The 13,101-nt window shown below is 41.2% G+C and overlaps 1 protein-coding gene across 2 annotated transcripts in view; it reads left to right on the top strand.

The window, feature by feature from the left end:
* The first annotated feature begins 9,469 nt into the window (after window positions 1–9,469).
* LOC110486511 (myosin-9) overlaps window positions 9,470–13,101 on the top strand; it is a 31,831-nt gene continuing 28,199 nt past the window's right edge. For both annotated transcript variants that reach the window (XM_021558159.2, XM_036941229.1), the window contains exon 1: window positions 9,470–9,709. The gene's annotated coding sequence lies outside the window, so the exon portion shown is untranslated. The remainder of the gene's footprint in view (window positions 9,710–13,101) is intronic.

Raw genomic sequence — 13,101 nt, forward strand, 5'->3', positions numbered from 1 at the left:
GTGTGAATTGGTTTGTGGTCTACTATTACATGCGCTAAAGGACTAAGAATCATGAGGAAGTGGTTTCAAAGTAATATTGGAGGACTTTAGCCCTATATATGACTTCTTTAGCTGTAAAATAATATTCTTTATAACTTTATTTTATTTTTGGGGGTATGCCAACTATGAAGTTTACATCTAATCATTTGTGGTAATATTTCAGCCATGTGATTCCTTTGTTAACTATGTGGGCAGTCTAGTTAGGGGAGTGGTGATGGAATGTTGACTAAGGATGATGGTGTGATGTTTGTTTGCCTGGGAGGCAGGGATGTTTTCTGTTACACAGATTAATTTCTATATTTCTTTCTAGTAGAATGGGTGTGATGTTCTCACCATTACTGACAAACTTCTGTATGGCCCTAATGAGCTGGAATAGTCTTCTGTCTATAGCTACCTTGCCACATTCTTTTCCTTCTAATTTTTTTTTTTTTTAACTAGGCAAGTCAGTTAAGAACAAATTCTTATTTACAATGACGGCCTATTTATCCCTCATTCAGTTTCTCCTCTTTTCCCTTTCATGTCTCTCCACCCTCCTGTATTTTCAGATTTATCCTTTAATTCAGTTTCTATTTAATCAGTCTATCGCTCTCTCTTTGTTTCTCTCTATCTTTACTTGTTTCACCCCCCTCTCATCAGTGTAACGATGTGGAAGCCTGAAGCCCCCCCATGACCACAGCTTCACACCTGTCCTCTCCCCTACACCCTAACTCACCAAGCTGTCTAGGTAGGCACCTGGGCCCTGACTCCCCATCTCCAGTTATCATTCCGTCTCACATGACGACACACCGGGTCATTCCGTGCGTGCCTCACGATCATAGCGTGTTATTACAGAATCACCGCTGACATCGTCATGGCACAGGCTTCCAAGCTACTTATTTGCTACCCTTAAACAGAGTACATTTTACAGCTTCCGTCTAGTTTTAATAACCTTGGATTAGATCATTGTTACACAAATACTGGCCCCCAAGAAATTGACTGAGTGTTGAGCTGTTCAGTTCCCGGATATAAACATCCAGGGATTTTCTAAGAGGAATTCCATAAGTATTACATAAGCAGGTGTGAGTAAGCAGGTACGGTTGGAGTAGCTTATGGTCTCGATCTATAATCCAGACTGCTGTTGTACTCAATGAAAGACATTTCTGTTTGGACTCTATCACATAGTTGAAATGGCTGGAATAGTAGTTCAGCAGTACCTTAGATCATTAACAATTTTGAACCAGTCCTCCCTCTCCCTTCATGTTCTCTCTTTTCCCCCCTCCCTTTCTATCTCTATGTTCAGTGTCTGGACCACTGTGCTGATGATAGGTATAGACTTATACAGGCGTACTTGTTGATTCCTCTTCTTTAAAGAACCAGTGCAGTCAACATTATTTCCTGATAGTGGCTGGTTGAAAATACAATCTACACAGGTCCTTCTAATTAGCAGGTTTGCAATAGGTGGGAGTTTCTGACATGGTTATGCAGTAAATTAGTTAATAGACTAACAAAGAGTTCTAAAGAGAGTTCTAATGAAAATCTATTACAGTAAGGTACTTAATTGTTACCCTGAAATGATTTGCTATTGATATAAAACGGCTGCATTGGGCCTTTAACTACTCTTTGTCTGACTTGTGCTGCGTTTGTAACCAAGTGGGAAGTGAGAATTTACCACATATGTCTGGGATAAATCCACTTTAACGCCCCTTCAACTGGTAATCACTAGTGGGAAACTCGTCTATCATCCTGAGCTCCCACATGCTGACTTCTGACAACAACTACTAAAGAAATGACCTCGTTAACAGCATTTTTGGCAGATAAATGCAATAACAAAACATTTCTAAAAAGCAATCTATTAATAGGGTTTTTGAACACTATCATTTCTTTACAAGCATTATAGCTGTACTTTTAGTTTATGGTTTATGCAGCTTGTTGGTCATTAGCCAATCAGTGTTTGTCAACAAGTTCAAAGCACATGAATGAACTTGTATTTACGACTTCACAACTGGTAAATTCCCACTTGTTTATGAATGCGACATTAGTCAAAGGAATGAGGTGAAGAGATGACGGAATGCTGGAAAGGTTCATGAGTAGTGTAACCCTACACCTCTTCAGCCAAAAACAATAGACCACACCTCCATCCTCGCTCCCGCTGTCTCTCTCTCTCTCTCAACCACTCTGTTACCATATAAGGCAAAAAAGACTGGGGAAGCCAGTGAATGTTGAACAAATGGGCTGAGAAGGGAGAGTTGCAGAATTCCTCTGCCACCTCTCTCTGCTTTTCTCATACTCTAAAACTTGTAACGTTTGTTGTGTGATAATTTGACTGGCCCTGCCTGTGCCACATAGTCAAAATGCCTTTGGAATGTGTGTGTGGGTGATGCTGTAACAACAGCCATACCTGGCACAGCCCAAGAGTATTCTGTGTTTATAGTAAATACTTAGCTCTATTTATATTTGAAGCACATATCACCCTCCAGCTTGTTGAATGTCCATTCTGTTCCAGACAAATGTAAATTTACCATACACAAAGCAGACACTGTTTCTCGCTCCCATCTTTTCCTCATCATGTACATTTATAGTTAACCTTCATTTAACTAGGCAAGTCAGTTAAGAAAATATTCTTATTTACAATGACAGCCTACCAGGGAACAGTGGGTTAACTGCCTTGTTCAGGGGCAGAACTACAGATTTTTACCTTGTCAGCTCAGGGATTTGATCGAGCAACTTTTCGGTTAATGGCCCAACACTCTAACCACTAGGCTACCAGCCACCCCAATGAGCAATGTTTACTTTTTATACATACAGTATACATGATCTGAACTTATATTTTGGCTATGAGAGTTGATTACTGCTGACTGGGAAAGAGAATATGAAAGAAAAGGAGCCCCCCCCCCCCTTTCTCTACATTCCAGAATTTTGTGAGTCAACATGGGTCTGTCTTATCACCCTTTCCTGTGTACTGATTACTGGGGGAGGGAAGACGCGAGGGATGCTGAAAAGGACAAATGAAGGAATAAATTGCCATGTGTTCAACTACTATAATTTCATGAGAGCATATTTGGCATGCTGGAGCTGTTTTTAATTACTTTGCGGTTGTGTTTGGACATTGCCCCTCGGGGATGCTCTATGCCATTTAAGGACACAAAAATACTTTCACACAGCCATACTCTGTCATGTCAAGACAAGCTGGCAAAATTTAAGTGAGTTGTGTAAATAGTCTTGACAGGGGGTTTGACATTATTGGTGAATGGTGTAAAACAACGGCAAGGTGCTGGATGCTGACAATGTGTTTCTACAGATAGCCGTTAGGCTCATATTCAAGCGTGTTGTATGCTTAATATGTGTCACACTATGTTTAGATAAAGTTTTTATCTGGAATTAACAGGATACAGCACTCCAATCACTTACAGGTCTGACACACATGCAGGCTGGCCCACACACATTACTGTCACATATGAATCCACACACATGAATTCACAGAAGCTATTGATGTGTAAAAGAGCTCAATGAACTCATATCAGCCTGTTCACATTGTGCGAGTCAATGGGTCCCTTTCTTTCAGGGCAGATGATGTGACTTTACAGACACACCCGGTTGCTATTACAACTGCAGGAGAAAGAGAGAGAGACTGTCATAGCAAGGGAGAAGGGACGGAGTGAGGTCAGGAGTGTGTCTCCATATTTGGTTATCTACTTTTAGTTATAGGCTGCTTGTCTTCTGTTTTAATCCCTCGTTGCTGCCGTCTGGGCCCAAATCACTTTGTTGTGTCCTGTCACTCCTGTTGTGACTATGATTGAGCAGAGTATGATGTACAACTCAGATTAGGTCTGGATGGGCGGCTGCACATATCTTTCCCAAATCCCTTCCTTTCTGTTCCCTCAGCATCTGGTACTGCTCAGAGGTGACCCTTGACCCCCGGGCTAAATTCTTTGTATTTCCCAACCAGGCTGAGCGATGTATTGATTTTTCCAACTACACGGCATGTTCGTCAGGGTTGTCGTGTGCTATATGTGATGCACAGTTGCTAAATATGCAGGAACGAACACAGACACATTCCACACCTGCTGACATATTGAACAGTATAATGTTGAACATTGAACATATATTCTCTGCTTGTTAACAGACATTGTACCTTTCTTGGCTCATACTTTTAGTTAGTTATAGGCTATAACTAGGGTCCTGAGTTTTTGCTGATCATATTGTGTGGTCTGGAAAAACTCCTTTCCCTAATAATCGTTATGTCATCCTATGGTTATGATATAGCTGTTTACCCAGACTGACTCTGTTAAGTGCACATGAGATATAGGTTGTGTATGTCAATATGTTGATGTCACCTGTGTCGAGGATGTTTTTGCCAATGTTGGTTGTGTTAACCCTTGTTTATCCAATGAGGTCACAACATCATCTGTTTCACATTCAGGTAATTTGGAACGCGTACAGAGCCGGCGTCACCCCTAGGAGAGAGGGAAGATGAGAACGAGTGAGGGCAGGAGTGCAAAGTATTAAATGACCTCATTCTTCCTCTTTCATCTTTATTCTATCCCTTTTCTCCTTGTTCCACCATACTCATTTTCACCTGGGCATTTCTTCAATGTATTTCCTTTGCCACGTTTCCTTTTTCCTTTGCAAAGGGTATTGTCCTTGCTGTTAGTGGCCTGTATACTGGTCCAATGCCTTTGTTCCGTCCGACTGTCTCACCTTCTCCAGATCTCAGGGGAACATAATGGAATGACTAGGTAGACGTGGTACTGAACCACTCTCTATGTACTTACGCTCTCTACCCTCTTAGCATCCATCAGCTCATAGCTCTTTCTTTCATCAGCTCTTTCTTTTTCATCCTTTCATAGTCTCATTCTTCACTTCTGCTTCTCTACCCCCAATTCCAGCCCTTCCCCCATCACTTAACCATGAAGTTGATATTGTTGTCTTATGTTTTCCAGTATTGTTATTTTAAGGTTCCTTTCCAGGCAAACTTGTCCAGAGATCTGGATGTGCTGAGGATGTGCAGCCATACATACACACACCCACACACACACATACACACATACATACACACACAGAGCAGTGCTCTACTTGGGAGTGAATCTGGTTCTCTCCACTTTTTCAGCCTGCTGTACATCTCTTGGCTTCCAGTGGGGCTACTCTTGCCCTTCTCACTACAGCCATAGTTTTAGCAATCTCAGCTACTGTATCTAGACTCCTCTCAGTAAGCAAAATTACAATGAAAATAAGTATTTTTCAGATGTTGACATCACATTCATTTCAGGTGCTGAATGGAAGGTTAGAAGACATATGTTCCAGATGTCAAAAATAAACATTTTGTTTTCCAAAATGTGAAAACATGTAATTTACAGACATTGAAAATACTTATTTTTTTATCATTGATTCTATGGCCAGATTTAAACTGCTATCGATTCTCAATTAGGTAAGCAATAAAACACATTAATATTTCACACCTCTTAATGGGAAAGAAGAGCAAAGTGAAGATTGCAACTAAATATACTTTTTTTGCTCTCATCTATCGCATGCACTTATGTTAGCGTTTTCAAAAGCTTTAAAACTGACACCATGACATACTGACCACACCGCTCACGTCACGTGCGCGAGCGTTGCAAAATAAATGTACACATACATGTTATTCAATCATTTCACCCACACTGCTCGCGGAGCGTCTGCGTAGCCAGGCACTAAAATATAAATTGGTTCTATTTGTGACGCTCCATGTGCTGCAAGTCCGGCCTCTCCCATCTCCACATTGGTTTTTAGGAGCATATACCCATGTGCCATCTCCTTGTTGTTTTTTAGAAGCACATACCCACGTGGGTGATTGAAAGATTAACTGAGGTCTGCAGTCCAGTCAGCTGTAGTAATGCACTGTAAATTTGGTTGCCAACCGTCATATAAAGTCCAAAGAAGAAAAATAAGCCTGAAGGAAGGAGGAGAGATGATGAGATACAAATTCGGTTTACCGTTTTATCTGTGGATTAATTGTTGGAGTAGTGGATCTTGTGCATTTCAGGTAAAATAACAACCCAATGTTTATATCCCATGATAAATTAGCTAGCAACAGCAAGCTAGCTAGCTAGCTAAATTGCCATAAATGTTTAATCAAATCAAATGTTATTGGTCACATACACATGGATGGCAGATGTTATTGCGAGCGTTGCAAAATGCTTATGCTTTTAGATCCAACAGTGCAGCAGCATCTAACAGGTAATATCTAACAATTCCACAACAAAACCTAATGCTTTTTGACCTGTCCACAAATTAATATAAATGGTTCAGAGTTTGTTTTGATTTTTTTCTTTTGGAAAAGTTTTATTGATACATTTCCTTTAAAAACAGCTCATACATTTTTTACATCATTGATACACATAAAAACGGCAACAAAGCATAAAACACAGCATTTGAAAGTTACATTTAAATTTGTTAAAAAGTACATGTTGTTAAAACCAATGAAAACAACCATGGATAAAAGTACTTTCCTTGTAAAAACATCAAATCTGTAAAAGCCATTTAAAATGTGTACTAATGATCTAACAAAGGTAAAACATTTTTAAGACATGAAAAACCATGTTAAAAAGTCACTTTGTTAAAAGGCTGTCTTCAGTCCCTTGTACAGGAGGGGGGTGAGTCTTTATCAAGCTCACCTCATCCTGCTCTTCTGAATAGATCATCGTCCCGTCCTTCGGGGCCCAGAGGAGATCCCTCCCCTAGGCGCATCGCCCTAGGCACCGCAGCGCTGTCAGGCCGTGGCCGCCGGGACCTAGGGTGTTGTGGGGGACCCTTCGCCTGGGGTCGAGGCCCCCTTCCTTCCGTACCACCCCAGGGCTTCCGTGGCTACCATGGCCACTGCCTGGGGGGTGGTCTCTACGTTTTTCGCTACCAGCAGGTTACGGGAGGACCACAGTGCTTCCTTCAGGCACGTGAGGGTGGGCCAGAGCTTGGTGAAGGCCTTCGATGGAATGGGCCTTCGGCCCACCCCATACAGCACGAGCTGAGGTGTTAGGTCCTCCCCTGCTGGCAGACACGAGGTGATCAGGGGGCCTGCTTCCTTCCACAGGTCCCTGGCGGCTCTGCACTCCCAGAGCATGTGCCTCACCTCACTTTCAACCTGCAAGTTCTGATCGCTTCGGGTGTGGGTTAACAAAATCAACACGCACGCAGTTTGTTCAACTACAATAATATTCTGTGTAAAGGTTACAGATTTTATTTTCTTGCTATGACTGTGATATGTTGTTGTTTATCTACCTTAGTTGAATGCACTGACTTTAAGTCAATATAAATGTTGCAACACACGTGCAAAGCATGCTGGGTATTATTGTAATAAGCCCGCCCCCAATCAAGTACAAATGTGGTCGGTGTGGATCAGTTCCAAATCTGAACGAATCACAGACGTCTAGGTTATGTTTCACAGGTTTGAACATCACAGTACTGTATGGCAAAGTTTAGTACAGTAGAACACAGTAGTAGTACAGTACAGTACAGTAAAGTACAATACAGTACTGTATGGTACAGGACAGTATAGTTTAATTCAGTAGAGTACAGTAGAGTTTAATTTAGTACAGTAGAGTATAGTACAGTAGCATAAACTACAGTACAGTATAGTTTAATTCAGTAGAGTACAGTACTATACAGTATAGTTTAATTCAGTAGAGTACAGTACAATACAGTAGAGTTTAATTCAATAGAGTAGAGTACAGTATAGTTTAATTCAGTAGAGTACAGTACTGTTTCGTTCAGTAGAGTAGAGTACATTAGAGTAAAGAAGGGTAAAATACAGTACACTATACTTTACTTGGCTTTACTGTATTGTGTACTGTATTATACTTTACACTGCTGTGCTCTACTGTACTGTGCTGTCCAAACTTGTGAAACAGAGATGCTGATGATTGGTTCAGATTCGGTCAGGTACGGGACGGACCAAATCTGAACCAAGTTAGAAAATCTGAACATCTATGTTTGGGCTAAATATAGGCCGGTCGGGCCTGGACGTCCGTGGACGTTCAAATGAAGGCCGGCCTAGGTCAAATCTGAACCAAACATAGACGTCTATGTTTGGCCCAAATCAAGACCTGTACGGACGTCTGTGGACGTTGAAATCAAAGGACTATGAACCAAATATACACTGAGTGTATATGACACAGACTGACAAGGTGAATCTAGGTGAAAGCTAAGATACCTTATTGATGTCACTTGTCAGATCCACTTCAATCAGTGTAGATGAAGGGAAGGAGACAGGTTAAAGAATACTTTTTAAGCCTTGAGACAATTAAGACATGGATGGTGTGTGTGCGCCATTCAGAGGGTGAATGGGAAAGACAAAATATTTAAGTGCCTTTGAACATGGTATGGTAGTAGGTGCCAGGTGCACCGGTTTGTGTTAAGTACTGCAACGCTGCTGTTTTTTTTTACGCTCAACAGTTTCTTGTATTTATCAAGAATGGTCCACCACCCAAAGGATGTCTAGCCAACTTGACACAACTGTGGGAAGCATTGGAGTCAACATGGGCCAGTATCCATGTGGAACCATTTTGACACCTTGTAGAGTCCATGCCCTGACGAATTGAGGCTGTTCTGAGGGGAACCTTGAAGTAGTTGTTCACCTTGCTCTGCGAGGGCCGCGGCTTTTGTGGAGCGATGGGTAACGATGCTTCGTGGGAGGCAGTTGTTGATTTTTGCAGAGGGTCCCTGGTTCGGGGCGAGGGACGGAAGCTATACTGTTATATTTGCACAGGTCAAGTTTCTGTCACGTGGATTGCTATTGACCAATTGAATGCAATTTTTAAAAAATTCTTAGGGTGGAAAAATAATCTGAATTGTTGTTTGTCTATTTGGTGTGTATTTTTATATGCACATACACCTACATGTATTATGCCTCAGTGTGATTTTAGTTTCAGTATGTTTCTCCAGACAATAGTGTTTCTGTGTCCCTAAATATCACTATTATTAGTGTGGTGATGGTAATACTATCACTAACTGAAAATGTTTTCTCAGTTAACTTACCTGTCAAAATAAAGGTAAATGGATAAAGAGTAAAACAGTAGGCTACAGTTGTAGCCCAGTTTGTGTAGTGGTAGATTCTTTGACATGAACCTTGGTAGGTTCTCTCTAAGCAGTGTCGGTGAGCTTCAAAGCAGACAGTCTAGCCCCAGTCTAATGACACACGGGGATAACCTTTATGATGTAGCCCATCCTGAATGGACTGGTACTTATATGGTCAGAAAAATCCTTACAGTGCACATACCTCCTTCATTAAACACCACCTTATCTGTGCCCCCCTTCTCCTCCCCTCAACTATTTCATGTTCAAGATTTTATTTTGCCCAGTGGCACTAGTTTCTCCACTTGGAAACGCCCCTTCAATAGCATTATTGGCCCAGACGGTAAGGATTATTATAACATTGGCTGGGAGAAGCTGGGAGGGCGGAGACATAACATATAGGCCCCTCCCCCTCTGGACCGCACCCCGACTGACAACGCAAAGAGCGAATTTAACTAGCTAGTGGAAGAGAGGAGGAAAGAGAAAAAAAGAGTGAGGGAGAGGGAAGAAGAGAACACTATAGTTTGATCCGAGTTATTTGCGAGGCTGCTGTCGACTGAAAAGGAGTTTGTTTCGCGGCGACACGGAGACAGACTCAGCCACCGGTTGTAGCTAGCCAACCCCAAAAGACTCTGCATCTCAACAGCAGGTAATAATCCCGCTAGCTAGATATCTATTCTAGCTACATTCTCATTTCCTTCAGCCTTGGCTCTTCACATGCTTGTGTCTAGCGGTGAACAAGTGTACCTAACCAGGAAGGACGGGAACTGCAACTTCATCACCTCACTGGGTGGGAACTCATAACCCAGATGTATGAATTGTTCACTTTTCAACATCCAACTGTATTAACTTTTGCTTACATAGTTGATTCAATTTCAGGTGGAAAGTAGTTTAATTTTAACAGGCACGGTGTCAAAGAAAGATGGTATCAGCGACTAAAGAAGCAATGGCGAGAAAATGTTGCAAGTAACGTAAGCTAACTTGCTAACTACAGGAAGTGATTCGCATGAATGAGATGTAGAAAGGGAGGGAATGAAAAGTAACTCCAAATAATGGAACGCATCAACTATAAGCACGGTCCTGTTTACAACCATTTTGACGTGTCTATTTCATCGCGGATTAACATGTTGTATAGTTTAGGTTTCGCTGTGTGATCAGCCGCTTTGCAAGCAAACAAGTTTGTAGGCTAACGTACCCCGGGAGTGTTGTTGCGCACCATTACGTCACTCTATAATTGATTCGCTGTGTACGTCCACGCTTCCTGTTCGATTGACGCTTTAGGTCTACGTCATTGAATTTGTTTAATGTATTTCAGCCTACACTCCAATGAAATCATTATGCGTGAAATGACAATGTATCCAGTCGTGTACAGTATTACTTTACATTTTCTGAGTTATGATAAATTATCTTTCTTGGCTTAAGTAATTGAACTAAATTAGACTATATTCACTTTACTCGGTAGGCCTAGTGAACCTTGTTACACGACCAGACATTATATATGCAATGACACCAGTCTAAATTCTTTGTCAGTAATTTGGGTTTGGTCAGTGTTTTTGTTTTGTGAAATTATAGATTGATGCAGTACTTTGATTCTGATTATTTCGACCTCAGGGACTTTGCCTGGCTACCCAAACTCGTTGCTCCGGCCAAACGCTATGCCACGCCCACTGATATTAGTTTCTTCTCCACAATGAGTCTGGAATGGAGTACCTCCCCAACGCAGAGGCTAGCATTCTAGAAATCAGAGTCCCTAACAAGGGGATGTTCTGGATTTCAGGGCAAATGGAAAGCGTCTGATGCCACTTCCACTTTTGGATGTTAACAATGTGACTCCATCTTAACTCCTCCACATTTATCGGATTGGTTGAACATTACAGAAGAGAACCTCACCCCAAGTTGTCTTTTATCTTCTCGTCAAGACCAGTATGTAGGGGATCTAGTTTCAGGAGTTTCTTTTACGCCTGCCAGTTAGGTTGTTAGAACACAAACCCATTCTAACCATTCTGATTTGGACCAGAACCAGAACGAACACAAGTCGGTAAAGCAGCATTTTGTAACATTCATTGGCTTTGATAGTCTGATTGGTTTGAGATGATCCAATCACTGGTGACCTTAATTTTGACCTCACCACAAACAACTTCAACTTTGGCAGTCTCAAGCTGAATTGTAGCGAAATATAGAGCAGAGGAAGAATTCAGTGTGAGTCGTCAGGCAATCTGGGACTCTCAAATTACGCATGGTTCTCCAGTGAGCTTGGGCAATTCTCCTGATATAGGAACATGGCTCAGTCTAGGCCTGTGCGAAAGTCTGTTCCCACTGCACTGAGTGAATGTCTGCCCTACAGATATAGCCACATTTTAATATCATGCCCATTAATTCAAACTTGTTATTTCAAGGGAATCACAGGCCTATGTCTTAGAACAGAGTTTCTGTCTTTTGAAGGTAACAGTATGCAAAGTCAAGTTCATGACTTTCTTGCATACATCCTTGGTCTCTCTGGTGTCTTTCTATTTCACTAAAGCAGGGTGTTGGTTCCTGTCAGAATAACATAATTTCCTGTTTGTGCTTTCACTGCACTGAACTGTGAATCAAACCCCTGGCAGCATCTGAAACGAATCCTCTGGATTTCAACATTACTCATTGGAAAGGCATTCACCATTATTATTAGTTATAATGACCTTTTAGATATAAACTGATTAGTCTAACTTGTCGTGATCTTACATTTTACTGACTGTTTCAATGATGTCCCTACTAGACTGTATCCAGTTCATGACCAGTGGGTCGACCACATTTGGTCAGTATGTAGTCTAGCCTAAAAATCTGCTTAAAATCATACAGGACACATTCAAATGCCTGTTAATGTGTTGAAGGACAACTAGAATGCAGACATCCTGGCTAAGGTAGATTACTGTTAGGAACCAACTTGCTTTTGTTTCAATTTGGGTCAAGGGCACCGTGGCACAAAAGTGTCCCACAGTTATCCAGGGTTCAGTGGTAGCTGTGATTCTTGAGTTGATGCTATCAGTTAGTCCCAAGACGTTTCTGACCTGGTTTCTGTCAGGTGAGGTCCTCTAAACTAACTGTAGATTTACAGGACTATAGTTGCCCTTGCAGGGATGAGAGACAGTAACATGGGCAAATGCTTGATGATAATCCAGACAATGGAAGCAAAAAATAAAGAGCACTACATTTTTGAACATGCCATCAAAATTAGGTCATTTCCCCAAGTAAACAATCCTAATTTTATATTCATTTTAGGCCCTATATACCAGCTAGCTACAGCAGACCAGATGAAAGGTCATTATCTAGACAGGACTACAGTTTATGCTTCATTGCTATTTATGAGCCATGTCATATAATGTACACTACATCACCAGTCAAAGGGGCAAGTAGAACACAAAGATCAATCATCCACATGAGAGTCAAAATCATTTGAGTAATGTATACAGACCTGCTCATAGCCACTGATCAGCATATAAACATGGGTCACATTCTCTTCTTAAAGCTGGAATCCTTAATGGTGAAACTGTCATGTCAGATTGGGATATTACAACAAAGTTACTGTAAACAAGTTTCTTCATCAGACGTCATTGTGTGATACAACAACAGAATATGTACTGCAACCTTTTTTTAACTACACTGCTCGACGCACCTCACCTCTGTTACATCCATAAAACGATAACGACGGTGCTGTGGAGGACAGTGGAGCTGTTTCCCCTAATACGGATTCCATCTTTAACTAGGGTTGGGAATTGCCAGGGACCTCACAATATTTCCATGATAATTGGGTGTCGATACGATATGCATTGCGTTTCTCACAATTGTATATGTATTACGATTTGGTACTGATATTAAAAAAATATACGTATTTTTTTTTCTTGGAATTTGCCGTTCCAAACATATTGCTCACCATATGTATGCTGCTGAGATACAAGTGAGAGCATGAGAAATACATCATGGAAGTGTCCTATAAACAAACAAACAAGCTATGAAGGAAAAATACTGGATTTTTAAAATAAAATTCAAGTACATTTCTTTGCA

The sequence above is a fragment of the Oncorhynchus mykiss genome, chromosome 13 (genome assembly GCF_013265735.2).
Source record: "Oncorhynchus mykiss isolate Arlee chromosome 13, USDA_OmykA_1.1, whole genome shotgun sequence".
Classification (NCBI taxonomy): domain Eukaryota; kingdom Metazoa; phylum Chordata; class Actinopteri; order Salmoniformes; family Salmonidae; genus Oncorhynchus; species Oncorhynchus mykiss.